Below are 12,901 nucleotides of genomic sequence, written 5' to 3'. Positions count from 1 at the left end.
TGTTAAGAAACTGGCTGTTGTTTATTTCCCCACAATTTTAATTATAAGCTAGATATATTTCTACTAATGGAATTAGTTTGCTAACAGCAACAGGGATGAGTCAGTGAGTCATTTGGGCTTGTGAATCATGATTCACGAGTCAGTAAAGTGATTCTCGAGTATTGAACGATTCGTTCAGGAATCAAACATCACTATACCTGATGGTCTTTGATCAGCTCCTCTCCACTCTCTCCAAGATACTCAACTAAGCAACGAATGATAATGTCCCTTCTGCCATCGACATGATGCTATTAAACACAAATAGAAAATTTATTGCAGAAAATACACAACATAACATATGCAACATACATACATAACAGCACATATAGATGTAAACAGAAAGTTACCCATGGAGAATGTAAGCCTGCAGCTACATTCTAACGTTGTGAAGTGTGCAACTTAACATGAATTTCTCAACGATGTGTGTTAAGACAAGAGTCCAGTGCATGTCATAATCTGTGGGTCCAGAAACTGTCTCTGCCCAGTGAGGAAAGTTTTCTGCCTCATCACTGGTCATGCAAATGAATTTTTCGCAACGTATCAGTACCTCCTATCACAATATTAGCCAGTCAAGGACAGGAATTCCCACACACAAGACTAATATTTTGTGAAATAATTGTATTGGAGTCTATGGGCAGCAGGAAGGGATCTCGCTGCACTCAGAGGGTCACTTTGAAAATTCTGTAAATTTCTCTGCTTTTGAGTGAATATTAAGGGAGAGATGACAGGTTTGTATACACTTGTAGAGACAATCATGTGCATAAATTGTTAACTGTGGCCACAGTGTCAGGATCAGGAGAACAGTTTCAGCCAACACAGACACTGATCAGATTAAAGTTCAGTATTTTACACTTAAAGCCCTGTTTTCAGTTTATGATGAAATCGAACGATTTTGATTGAAATTTTGACACATGCTGCTGGCCCGAGCTTTTTTGGTTTCTGTGGTAGCACACCCCCACCTCCACAATGGCTGCATAGGTGCACTGGAACAATCCTTCCTAAAACGCATAAAACTGTCGTTTACAAAGACGTGAAACTCACCGAGTGGTCAGGAGTGTTATGTTCACACAAAAATCGCTGCAAAAGATACTTTCCAACTGGTTTTTATTGTAGTTTTTGTCCAACTCCATTGACTTGTATTAGATGTGCTGTGATGTACGGTATTAGTCCGCCGCTTTTCTATTTTATTATTCAAGATCTCGGCGGAAGAATGTACAGGTGTGAGGCGTTTAAAAAAAAATAGGTCCACAGTTTTACAACAAATGGTAAAACACCTGTTGGAAAGCATTTTTGCAGCAATTTGTGTGTGAACATATCAGTGAACACCCCTGACCACTCGGTGAGTTTCACGTCTTTGTATGAAGCCATTGTGGAGGTGGGGGTGTGCTACCACAGAAACCAAAAAAGCTCGGGCCAGCAGCATGTGTCCAAATTTCAATCAAAATCGTTCAATTTCATCATAAACAATCTGAAAACAAAGCTTTAAGTGTAAAATAACAAACTTGTCCTTTAAATAAGAGTGATACATTCTCAGTGTATGACCTCATCTTTTCCATTAGATTATGTAATTAAAATAATTTAAAATTTTACCTTATTCAGTGAGTCCAACATTGGTTTTATTTTGGTCCCTGCAGTCCCGCCCTTCCTTCGAAACATCTCCAGGAGTTTGGTGGTGTACCCGTCCAATCTGGACAAAAACGTTCGCTCCAGATGAATTGTGGTTATTCGCTTAAACTCCTCTTTGATCTGAAATGAGAGATAAAAACACAAAATCATGTCAAAGATGACTCATGAGATATCACATACACTTAGTTGCTGCATGAACAAGAACTGGATTTACCTGATTTTCACAGAACAGAGAAGGCCACCTCTCTAAGAGGTCTTGGATTGCGGGGCAATCCTTGACAACCTCTTTTCTTCTCATAGCGAAAGACTTCTCCATTTTCTCATTAATTGCCCTCTCATTGTTCTTCTTCTTCATTTCCTTCAGCAAATCTAGTCTCTCCATCTCTAAGGTTTCCTCAGTCTCACCGAATGGCAGTGGTGGCAGATAGTTGACTTCAGCTTTTTTTGCCCTTTTAAAGCCTTTAAGTGAACCCTCTTCACTGGAGCATCGTCTCTTCAGTGTGTTCACCTCGAGCTCTGGAATGGCTAATTGCCGACCTCTTAACTTTGCCCTGTAGTTGCCCATTTTATACTTTATCCTCTGTTGCCAACCATATAGGCCATTAAAAGACCCTGGCTCTTTGAGGCATGGGTATTTTGCTACCAAGGCTTCAGCAACAGCTAAAATCTGGACGCCAGTTGGATATGCTGTGAAGCCAAATATAGTCTCTGCAAGCTTCTCGAGAATGCTACTAGTTACGCTTGGGTTGTTCAAAAGTGTGCCATCATTTTCATAAGCTTGCTTTCCTGCTTCCAGTGCAAGGTCTATATCATAAGAGAAGTCTGGTATATCAAACTTAAATGGCCATGGCTTAGACCTGTAGGATGGTCCACTCTCATCTGGGGAGGACAACAGGATTGTGTCACATACAGATGAGGAGGAGCTTGCTTCTGTAGATAGTGGAACTGGAGATTCGACTTCTGACATGTCCACAGTAGTGAGACTCAAGATTACTGGTTCAGTTTTTACTACTTTGAGGTTAGCTTTATCTTGTACTTCCTCAATCGAGGTCAAAGTGAAGAACTGACCGTCGAAATCCATGTCCTGGTACATAACAGTGAATGGTCCTGTAATATCAAATGTTTCTCGAAGAACATCATTGAGGTCCTGAAGTGTGCTTGGGATTCCTGCAGGTAAAAGTAGTTTGTGGACATCATCCTCCCCAAAAATTATCCGCAGTTTCGCTGAGGGTGCCATATCAACAGGAAGAAGCTGCAACAACAGAGAAGAGAACTACATAGACATTTATTCACAAGCTTCTCTCCTCACATTTCAAAAGGATAGGCAAATGTGGTGCTTTAAAGTTGTCAGGCGTCTTCCTGCAAGGGTGTATGAAGCCAAAGGATAAAAATCTTTAAGCTCTCTTTGCTCAAGTAACTGCACACTCCCTGTGTTCTCCAGCTCATAACTCCTCAGGTGTTCATTGTACCATGTATTTTGTTGTCTCACGAAAAAAGCCAGTTTGTTACAAATCACCATTATCTGTAACACTTCAGAAAAGTCAGGCAGTCCTGCAGTGGAACCACAACACAACAACATTCCCACTGCATAGTTGGTGCCTAAACTGCACACATTATTGGCAACATGCACAGATGTAACAGCAGGGAATCTGCATTTCACCAGGTCTTTTAGATCATCCTTAAGCACATCTAAAGAAACCTCTGTTGTTTTTGTGACTGCAAGTGATGGTTTGACAGAATGTGATTGATGATATGCAACCATGAGCTGGTGCTTATTTGCAAGGGACAGCAAAATATTCCTGAAACAACCAGTGTGTCTGACCACTTTCTTGAAAAAGCTGTGTTTGGCCTCGAATCTCATTGTCCAGAGGGCAGCTAGGGGGCCAAATTCCCGAATGAGCTGAGGATAGTGCTCAAGGAAATGGTGCTTGGGAATGAGCTTATGTTGGGGGAAAACATCAAGGAATCTGCTTCGGTGTTCTGAAATGATGCTGTCAAGATAGCAAATGCTTTCTTCAGTATGGGCTCTAGACATGACAAGGTCCACAATGTCTTTCAGTGTCATCAGCATCTGCCATACAGGCTCTTGTTGGGGTACTTTTAAACCTATAATCAGAGGCAAAAGACGTAATAAGCACCAATTTTCATGTGCGTTGCCCCCTACTGATTTTCGAGTCGAAAAGTTAGCAGGAATGAGATGAGGGCGATTTGTTTTATCACTCCACTTGTATGGGAAATTGGAAATGGCATCATTCAGTTCTATGAGAGAAAAATATTTTTTCTTGATCAAGTTATCAAATGCCAAAGCCAGTTCCACTGGAACAATGCCCTCCAGCAGATCATGTAAAACATCTGGAGGGTAACCAGATGTAACATGAAAATGCTCAAGTTTTTCTGACAATGCACACTGTTTTTTTACACCATAACAATGAGGGTGATCTGGACTAGACACAGCTGTCTGTACATGCAGTGTATGTTGATCTTTGGTTCTTTGATGAAAAGACCCAGATCTCACTTCATTGGACTGAAACTTGGATCGCTCCCCAACACAAAACCGGCAGATGTATGACCCTGCAAAGCTTTCGACAAATCCTGCCACAGAGTGCGCCCCCAAATTATCTGCCACCACACTGACCACAGTCCCTTTAATGGCTTTCCCTAACGCTGGAACAAAAAGACCATCTTTCTCCAAGCTTTGGATATCTGTTAACAGTGGCTCTAAAACTCGCTGGAATCCAAACTGCTTGGTGTCTTCAGCCTTACACAGAATTGCAAGGTAGATTGATGTCAATGTGGAACGTAACTGCACCGGAATGTTTCCCAACACCCAATAGACAGCTGTGACTTTGTGCTTTTTTCGAGATGTCCCAAGAGGATTACATACCTCAAAGTCATCAACGTACAGGATGAGACTCACTCTGTTCTCCTCTACAGAGAAAAACTTGTTGTTTTGATAGTGAGATCCATCACGAAATGTCTGGTACTTAAAGTCATTTTCAGTTTTTTTTTCAACTTCAAATGTGTTTTCTTGAAAAGACTTACTTAGGACCTGCACCAAGGAGGGCAATATTGGGACATACTGAAAGGTTTTGCCCTTTTTTTTTATCAAGTATGTGTTCTTCTGGTTCAACAACTGAAAAATGCTTCTTCATAAATTCTCTTCTCTTGTAATAAGTTGTGAAAGGGCCACCTGTCCCCAAGGCAGTACTTATAGGGTGTGTCTCACAAAGATTTTTCACTAAATCTGAGATAATGGCTGGATCCAGATCACAATTATGGCTTTTCAAGGTGGATACCACCACATCTCTTAAAAGTGGACCAGATGCAGAGGTGGATATAAACTGAAGCTCATCTACTATTTCATCAATGCATTTGTTTGGGACATTGAACATGTTTTCTAACTTTAAAAATAGATGGCCAAATTTCTCTTTTATATCTTGAGACAACTCCTGTGGTTCCCCATCCAAAAGCTCTAAGCTCTCTTCCTCACCAGTCTCATCCTGAGCAAACATGGGTTCATTAGGTTTGCTTTTTAATACTTCAGTTTTAAAATCCTCAAGGGTGTGTGACTGGTGTTTTCTGTGTCTATGAGTAGCAAAGGTGGAATAAATATTTGTACTGAAGTTGCAGTTTTTGAAGACACATGCAACTACTTCAAACTTCCTTAAGTGGTTGTTAAGATGCTCAAAATACTGCTTCTCTGAATTAAAAAAAACAGAGCAGCAAAGTAGACAAGTAAATGAAAGAGGTCCACTTTGTGTGACCATCTTCACATGGTGTCGAGACAAATGGGTCTTCAGGGCATTGAATGTTTTAAACGAGCAAGGGCAATCAGTGTGAAGACAAGGGACTGACTGGCTGCGACCACCATTTCCATGCTTTAGTCTGTAGTGTTTTAACAATCCCAACCTCTTCTCTGACTCAAAGCTACATATCTTACACATCCATCTCATGTTGTGGCACCTTAAACAGACAAATTAATCATCTCAAAATTAAACCAAACTGCCACACAAAGAAATTATGTGACAAGTTAAACCTAATCGTTACTAATTTGATCTTACCTTGTGGAGTTCAAATTAGCAGTCAGAAGGTCCTATGTTCTGTTAAAAAAAAAAATAAAAATAAAAAAAAGGTTAGCTATATGCTTTTCAACTAATTTCTACTAACTCAAGGATGCACACTGATATTATTATTATTATTATTATTTTTATTTATTTTTTTTTACATATGTCAGCTCGGTGTCAAATTTAAAACAGGTCAATATGAAGACTTGAGTGAAATCGAGTGCGTACATCGTTTTTTGTTTTTTTTTTTTGTTTTTTTTATCAAAATACACCTCATGGCAGCGGTGCAGCAATTATTTTAAACTGGACTGTGGCCGTTTTATTCACAAAGACGTTAGTTAAGGCAGCAGGCGTGTGTTGTTTAGGTGGCCATCTAAGCTGTAAAGTGCTGTGGGAAATTCTGGACATACCTCCTGCCAGGAAAGTTAGTCAGCAAGTCTAGCAGGAAAATACACTATTTGCTAGCGCAGCTGCTTTCAGTGCGGAGAAACTGACTTAAGTAGGTGAGCCAACAGGAACGTACAAAGTTTGTTCCGCTTAAAACTTACATTCATGGTTCCACTTCTTCCCGTTTCCGTCAAGTCTACCAACCGCCGAAATGTGGACCACCATGGTATGTCTGAAGAAAGACCGCTCAAATGTTGGGAGGGGCTTTGACGTCATGCTCCGAATGCAGAGAAGGTGGCCATATTCACTGATGTCACTCCATTACATTTTACTTGGAAATATCAACTAATTAAGCCAATGAATTGGTTTAGTGAATATTACTTGGATCGAATGATTCAATTTACATACAAAACTGAGGACACATAATTACAAACAATCCTCAAGTAATGCACTACAAGAAAAACTGCTATTTTAAAGTAATAGCACTGAATTTGTATTTTTTTGTAAAATTTATATAGATAATTGAAATAATAATTACAGGGCCAAAAAAACATTTTTTTCAGTGTGGGAACATATATAAGAAGGCAGCAATCCCAGTATTGCCACATAAATAAAACTGCATAAGTGAGAGTTCCTCCGACTTGCCAAAGCAGCCCATCCTACCTGAGAGTAGAACTCACAGTGGTGAGTCTGAAATTTACGGTTAGTGATGAACATCAGATCAACCAGTATCAACCATTCGAAGACACTGAGCAATCCCATTTTGTCCATAACGAGTACCATGTTCGAACATAGGGGTTTCCATAAGTGCACATGGCACCAGGATGCCCTAGGTCACAGGTCGATGATGGATTTTGTAAATGTATCACTGGACCTGTAGCCATATGTTCTGGACACTCTGGTAAAGAGTTGGGCTGAGATATCAGCTGATCACGACCTGGTGGTGAGTCGAATCACACGGACAGACCAAGCACACCTAAAAGTACAGTGAAGGTGCGCTGCGAATGCCTGGCAGAGGCTCCAGTCCACGAGATCTTCAACTCACAGCTGTGGCATGTGGAACGTCGGAGGCAATAAGTCAGACTCCTGGTGGGAAATGGCCTCTGTTGGGTCTGTTCCCACAAACCCCGCTAGTTCTAAAGACTTATTCATCATGAAAGAAAACAAGGCAACAGCGTTCGATCGATTACTTGCGCAAGGGAGGCCTCATCTGTGTCCAGCACGAAAATGACCCCAAATCCGGCCTCCTCTCGCTGCCTTTTATTGAGAGACAGTTCACACAAAACACAGCAAAGCAACGCCCACATGGTTCCAAGGCATTATATGTATATGTGTGAACTTCTGTATGTAGGTAAGAATGTGTGTGTGTGTGTGTGTGTGTGTGTGTGTGTGTATGTTACCTCCTGCTGACCAAAGGGTCGTAAACGCAGGAAGTTTACATCAAAAGAAGCAGATCTTCCAGATAGGATGTATCTGCAATAAAACCTCCCCCAGCACAAAGTGGTTAGAGGTGGTTGGGATCAAAGGAATGGCTTTGATCCTACTGCTTGAACTAAGACTGTACAAATTTAAGAAACACAATGGCAACATTCAACAATTAGACCTAACATTTCCCCCCTTTTTGTCATTGTATATACTTAAATTTCAACTTATGCACCCCTTGTTTGGACCGTGTCAGTGTAGATTTCATTCATACACAGTAAACTACATCCTATACGTAAGCAAATCAAATGTCAACAGTCCAAAAACAGGAATTAATATTTTCAAAAGAAGATGCCATCAAGGACCAGACATTAACCAAGCTCTCCAGCCTTGTGGTGCATCTACTCCTGTCATGCGATTCATTATGTATTTCTACAAGTAAACAACTGAATGTAACAGTCAAACAAGAAGAATCAACATTCTCAAAAATCATATGTCACTACAATCTAACTGTATACAGACATAAGCATTCAAACACATCAGTTGACTTTATTGTTTGTCCATTTGGCTCTCAGCTGACTTCAAAGCTGTAGCCTGGTCAACCCCCTTCTTTATGACTCCTATCAATCCCCCAAATCTTCTCACTTTAGGCATCCTGTGGGGGTTAGAGTCAACTGGTGAATTATCTGCATTTACAACTTCTCCTCCTGTCCTGTTGTCACCACAGAAAAAGCTTTGTAAAGGAAATTGGATCAAGGTGTTTTGATCTTCTTGGCTCACAACCTCAACCAGCTTAGAGAAGTGTTCATGATGTAAATGTAGACAAAAGGCTTCTCTGTTTGCATCCTTCTTGCAGAGGACACAAAGAATACGTGATGTTGCACAAATTCCATGGTACTTGGACTAATCCATTGCCCTTCATACACATAGGCAACTGGCCTGTTTCCAGTTCGTTTAGCTATTCAATGTCCTGCAGTGAGTCAGATACTTGGAGTCAGACTAGCAGGTCTGTCGTACCAGAGCAGTTCACCTTTCCAGCTACTGGTGAATTAACCTTCCAGTCAGGTTCAGAGCAGTTGAAAAGTTGGCAATGTTCCAAGTACGTTTACTCCTGGATGTGTTGCTAAGGCAACCAAACAACTGTCTCGCTCTCAGTGATGCTATATGGCCACAGTCCAGAAGAATGTGTAGCCAGTGGCATCACAAGCATAACCATTGGTCTCGTTCTTTATGTGAGCGGTTGTGTTCACAAACTGCCACCAGTAGTTAGTTGAAAACCCATGCAGGTACTGGGTGTGATTTGCTCTGTCCCAGTGCACTCCTGTCAACCCACTCTGGGTCCACAGGCACAAGAAGGCGCACAGCACATTCCCAGCCATTCTGATGAGTACCTGTGGCTCAGTTGGTTTCTTCACCGGATTGAGACGAGGGGCCCTGGAGGCTTTCCCCCCCCTTTGTACCCGGTCTTCCTGCCACTTACCCCGAGCTGGCCTGGATGTGTGTCACCTTCTTGCAGTGCGCTTGATGTATCCAAGTAATCCTTTCAGCAATCTTCACTGCTGTGGTCGTCGTCAGCAGCATCCAATAGGAACCTTTCCACCATGGACTGGACCAGCACTTCCTCTCCATGGCCTTATCAACATCCAATCTCCAGACTTCAGACTCTGCTCCTGCGGAGAACAGAATCATCTGGCAGATCATTTGTTCTCAAGACTTCTTTATTTTTTAACATTTAAAGCATCTAATCTGCTAATATGCTCAGGTATTTAATCTTAAAGTATAAACTATTGCTGCCATCATCTCCCTCCTGTTGCGACATGGCAAAGCCCATGGCGCAAAATAGCAGCAGTCTTATACAAATTCTAAGGCAGTATTGGTGTATCACACAGATAACAAACACCATCCTGCAAGCTCGCTCCTTCTATAAGTCACAACTGTTTTCCTGCAGTAGGTGAGTGGCTATACATGTCTACCAGTGCATTCCGCATAATAGGCAATGTCTGTTGGTGTTGCATTGCTAAAATGTTAACACCATGTGCTCCTAAAGTTGCCTCTCTTGCTATCCTATCTGCAAAAGCATTCCCTAATGCAACTGGATCTTTCCCTCACATGTGTGCTGCACATTTACAAACGGCAATTCTACTGGATAATAACTCTGCCTTCAGCAGATTTTGCAAGAGTTTGGCGTGTTCTACAGGTTTCCCTGTAGAGGTTGTCACACCTCGTCTCACCCACTGCACTACAAAGAAATGTACTGTAGCAAATGCATACTGGCTATCAGTGTATATTGTCACATCTTGGTTCTCTGCAGCTTTACACGCTTCCGTTAAAGCTAGCATCCCTGCTGCTCAAGCAAATATGAAACATGCTAGTTGTCCTGCACAGATAACTTTCTCACTATCTACTACAGTAAAACCTGTTTTAGTCTGTCCCTCTGCTGTTGTAAAACTCAAACCATCAACAAACCAAACCTTTCCCTCACCAAATGGCACATCTATTAAGTCATCCCTCGACTTACACTCCTTCTCTACGTGCTGTCTACACTCATGAGAAGTGCCCTCTTCTTTCGTTGGCAAAAGGTTTGACAGATTCAGAATTGTGCACCACTTTATGGTTATGTATGGTTATGAGAGTAACAGTAACATTAAAGACAAGTGTCTTGTAGGTGACAGAAATGTAATTTTAGTCTGCATTAGTAGACATCTACCTCGTGTGGAACTAACAGTGTCAAAAAGGTGAAAAACTATATCCTGAAACATTGTACAGCTTAAGTTGCTGCACATACTGATCTCACGCATGGAGGTAAACCACAAGCAACTAGAGCTAATCTTTTAGGATAGTAAGTTACTGGCTTCACTTGTGGAATAAGTGCTGTTAGTTATTTCACAGTCACCTGGCATTTGTGCTGTTCACAGAACCACAAGTCCATCGCTGGACCTCCTCTGCGCTGTCACTTTTTGGAGCTTGGCACGCTCCCTCAGGTTCTCATGATTCAACGTTGCTGAAGATTAAGGCAGAGCACGTCGTACACCTTAGTTGTCTTCCTCAACGTCGAAAGTCTTTTATCTCATTTAAGATTTTGCTGTGCAGAGTCTCCTCATGACAATCTCCTGGAAGCCCAGTAGCACAGCTCTCTGTGCTGAAGGTGATCTCCGATACTCCTGAAGACTCTCTCCAGGCCTCAGCTTCCATCTTATGGACGATCCTCTAAGTCACTCCTTCTCATCATGGCACCTCACGACATCTGCAAATTAAAATGACACTCCTCTCGCCACATGGCTTCCGCCATGTGTCAACTCCCCAATGAGACATGTACAAGAATGTTGCACAGTCTCCCTAAAAAAAAAATCTCCAGGGTTTGTCCTTTGGAGCCGCCATACTCCAACCTGTAACCCTGTGTAAAAACATCAGTCGGCAATTAAATGTTTAGCTTGTTTAACTCCCAGCTCCACCTGGAGCCTGTATCCTGGAAGACAAAGTCTTTAAATCAAACTTCACATTTTCAACCAACTATAGATCATAAGAGTAATAAGGTATTCAGCATAAAAGACAAATATCATGTGCAGGTTTTCTCCAATCATCAAATCACTATTATTATTATCATAATTTGTCCCAAATCATGAATCATCCCAATTTATTCCATAATTTAATCGGTGACTTTCCTTAAGCAATGTCACTCCACTCATTTTTATCACTGTGAGCTCAATAGTGGCCAGCTAATGAGCCCCATATTCAACTATTCTGTAACCACTGCACATCTGTTCAATTGTCACTTGTCTGTCTGTGCTGAATCCTTTACAAGCACTCTTAAAGAAAAACAAACATTAACACATCCTGGTGGTCAGGTGTTGGCCATCCAAATTCCAGAGGAGCTGTGAATGGTCATAAAGTTAACACTCTGCTTTGAGAAAAGTAACACTGGTTTCAAACACAATATATCCCACACTGTATTCACTTCTTCCCTGTAATTTCCAACATTTTCTCAACAACACAGTGTAATTTCATCATCAACATATAGCCTGTAACCACAGTTTTCTTCACACAAAATCTCAGTAATCCTGTGGTATAAAAACATCATTAAGTTGTGTCCTGCTATAAATCACATGATCAAATCACATGATTAACCATCTGCTGTAAAAAGAAAGGTAAATGTTAGCGCTGCGCATTCGTATACACTCTTTCTCACAGTAATCTCTGTGAGCAACACAAGGTAGTGAATGACACACCCATGGTGAATTCACAGACACAGAAAATTTTAAACTACAAGGTTAAATTTGCAGAGTTCACATAGTCATGTGACCCAAGTGTCCTCCTGTGGTCTCCTTCTGCTCCTGCAATAGAGACACACACAGAGATACATCCACACATTTGTCAGGTGGGGGTTAACTTCACACAATGGTGTTAAGTCAGTCAGTCTTGTCAGCTTTTGTCAGTCAGTTTTTCCACTCTTTTTTTATTTGCTAATAGTAGAACCTTTCGTGACGCCATAAGTTTCTACTGCCAGCAATGACGTCATTTCAAAAAAGAAAAATAATTTAGACTGGATTACGTCGCTGAATCCTTTTTGGCAGGGACTTGTTTTCTGATTGTCTCAAATAAGTGGCTTTCTCCCGAGCCCATTTTAATTTTTGGAGAAACTCACTTTGCAACAGTTTTCTCGACGACGAGTCGTATAGCGTTTCTGTTCTAATCGTGCATATCTGCTCAAACAGAGATCATCAAACGAAACTTTCAGTGCACCATGAAAGTAACAAAATAAAAAGAAAGGAAAGAAAATAAAGGAAAGCAAAGGAAAGAAAGGCCTTGTTTAAATCATGACACGTGTTTTTCATGCCAGGGGGATAAATCATACCAACCCAATTGGCAGGCTCAACTTAATAACAAAAGACAAATCAACAGCCAGTTTAATCTCAAACATTCATCCAATCAGCCACACACAACATACAGCATAACCCTGTTGTCTCATCACATAATAAGTTTCTTCTCATGTAACCAAATGTGTGCCATGGTAAAACTTCTTCACATACCAGAAACTCACAATCAGCTCACTCAGCTCACACATTCAAGACCCTCATCAGCATTTTGTTTTCTCCTCTATGATGCAGTCATCTGTCCTATAATATTCAGTCCACTAGTCTATGTATCACTTTCATCTTACTAGTGACTTGGACAAGATGACAAACAGAATCTCATGCTTAAGATGCTGTCTGGTCTTCATGAGTATCATTGTATGTGTATGTGCATGTAGGGTTAGTATGGTTGATGTATTTTCTGTATGTTTTTGTGTTCCTCTCTCATCACATTTTCATTATTTTCATCACTGCTTAAAACAACACACACATCTCTCTCTCTCTCTCTCTCTC

The 12,901-nt window shown here is 41.1% G+C and overlaps 1 long non-coding RNA gene across 1 annotated transcript; it reads right to left on the bottom strand.

Annotated features, from left to right (window-relative positions):
- Positions 1-2,805: 2,805 nt before the first annotated feature.
- LOC134634632 (uncharacterized) lies at positions 2,806-6,320 on the bottom strand. The gene is made up of 3 exons (XR_010094857.1): positions 6,278-6,320; positions 5,727-5,765; positions 2,806-2,917 (listed from the first exon to the last, which is right to left on the bottom strand). It is a non-coding gene; the product is annotated as an uncharacterized LOC134634632 (long non-coding RNA).
- Between the last annotated feature and the right edge of the window lie 6,581 nt (positions 6,321-12,901).

This window comes from Pelmatolapia mariae, linkage group LG2 (assembly GCF_036321145.2).
Source record: "Pelmatolapia mariae isolate MD_Pm_ZW linkage group LG2, Pm_UMD_F_2, whole genome shotgun sequence".
NCBI lineage: Eukaryota > Metazoa > Chordata > Actinopteri > Cichliformes > Cichlidae > Pelmatolapia > Pelmatolapia mariae.
Note: the sequence above shows the minus strand (reverse complement) of the source record. Positions and strands in the feature narration are given on the sequence as shown.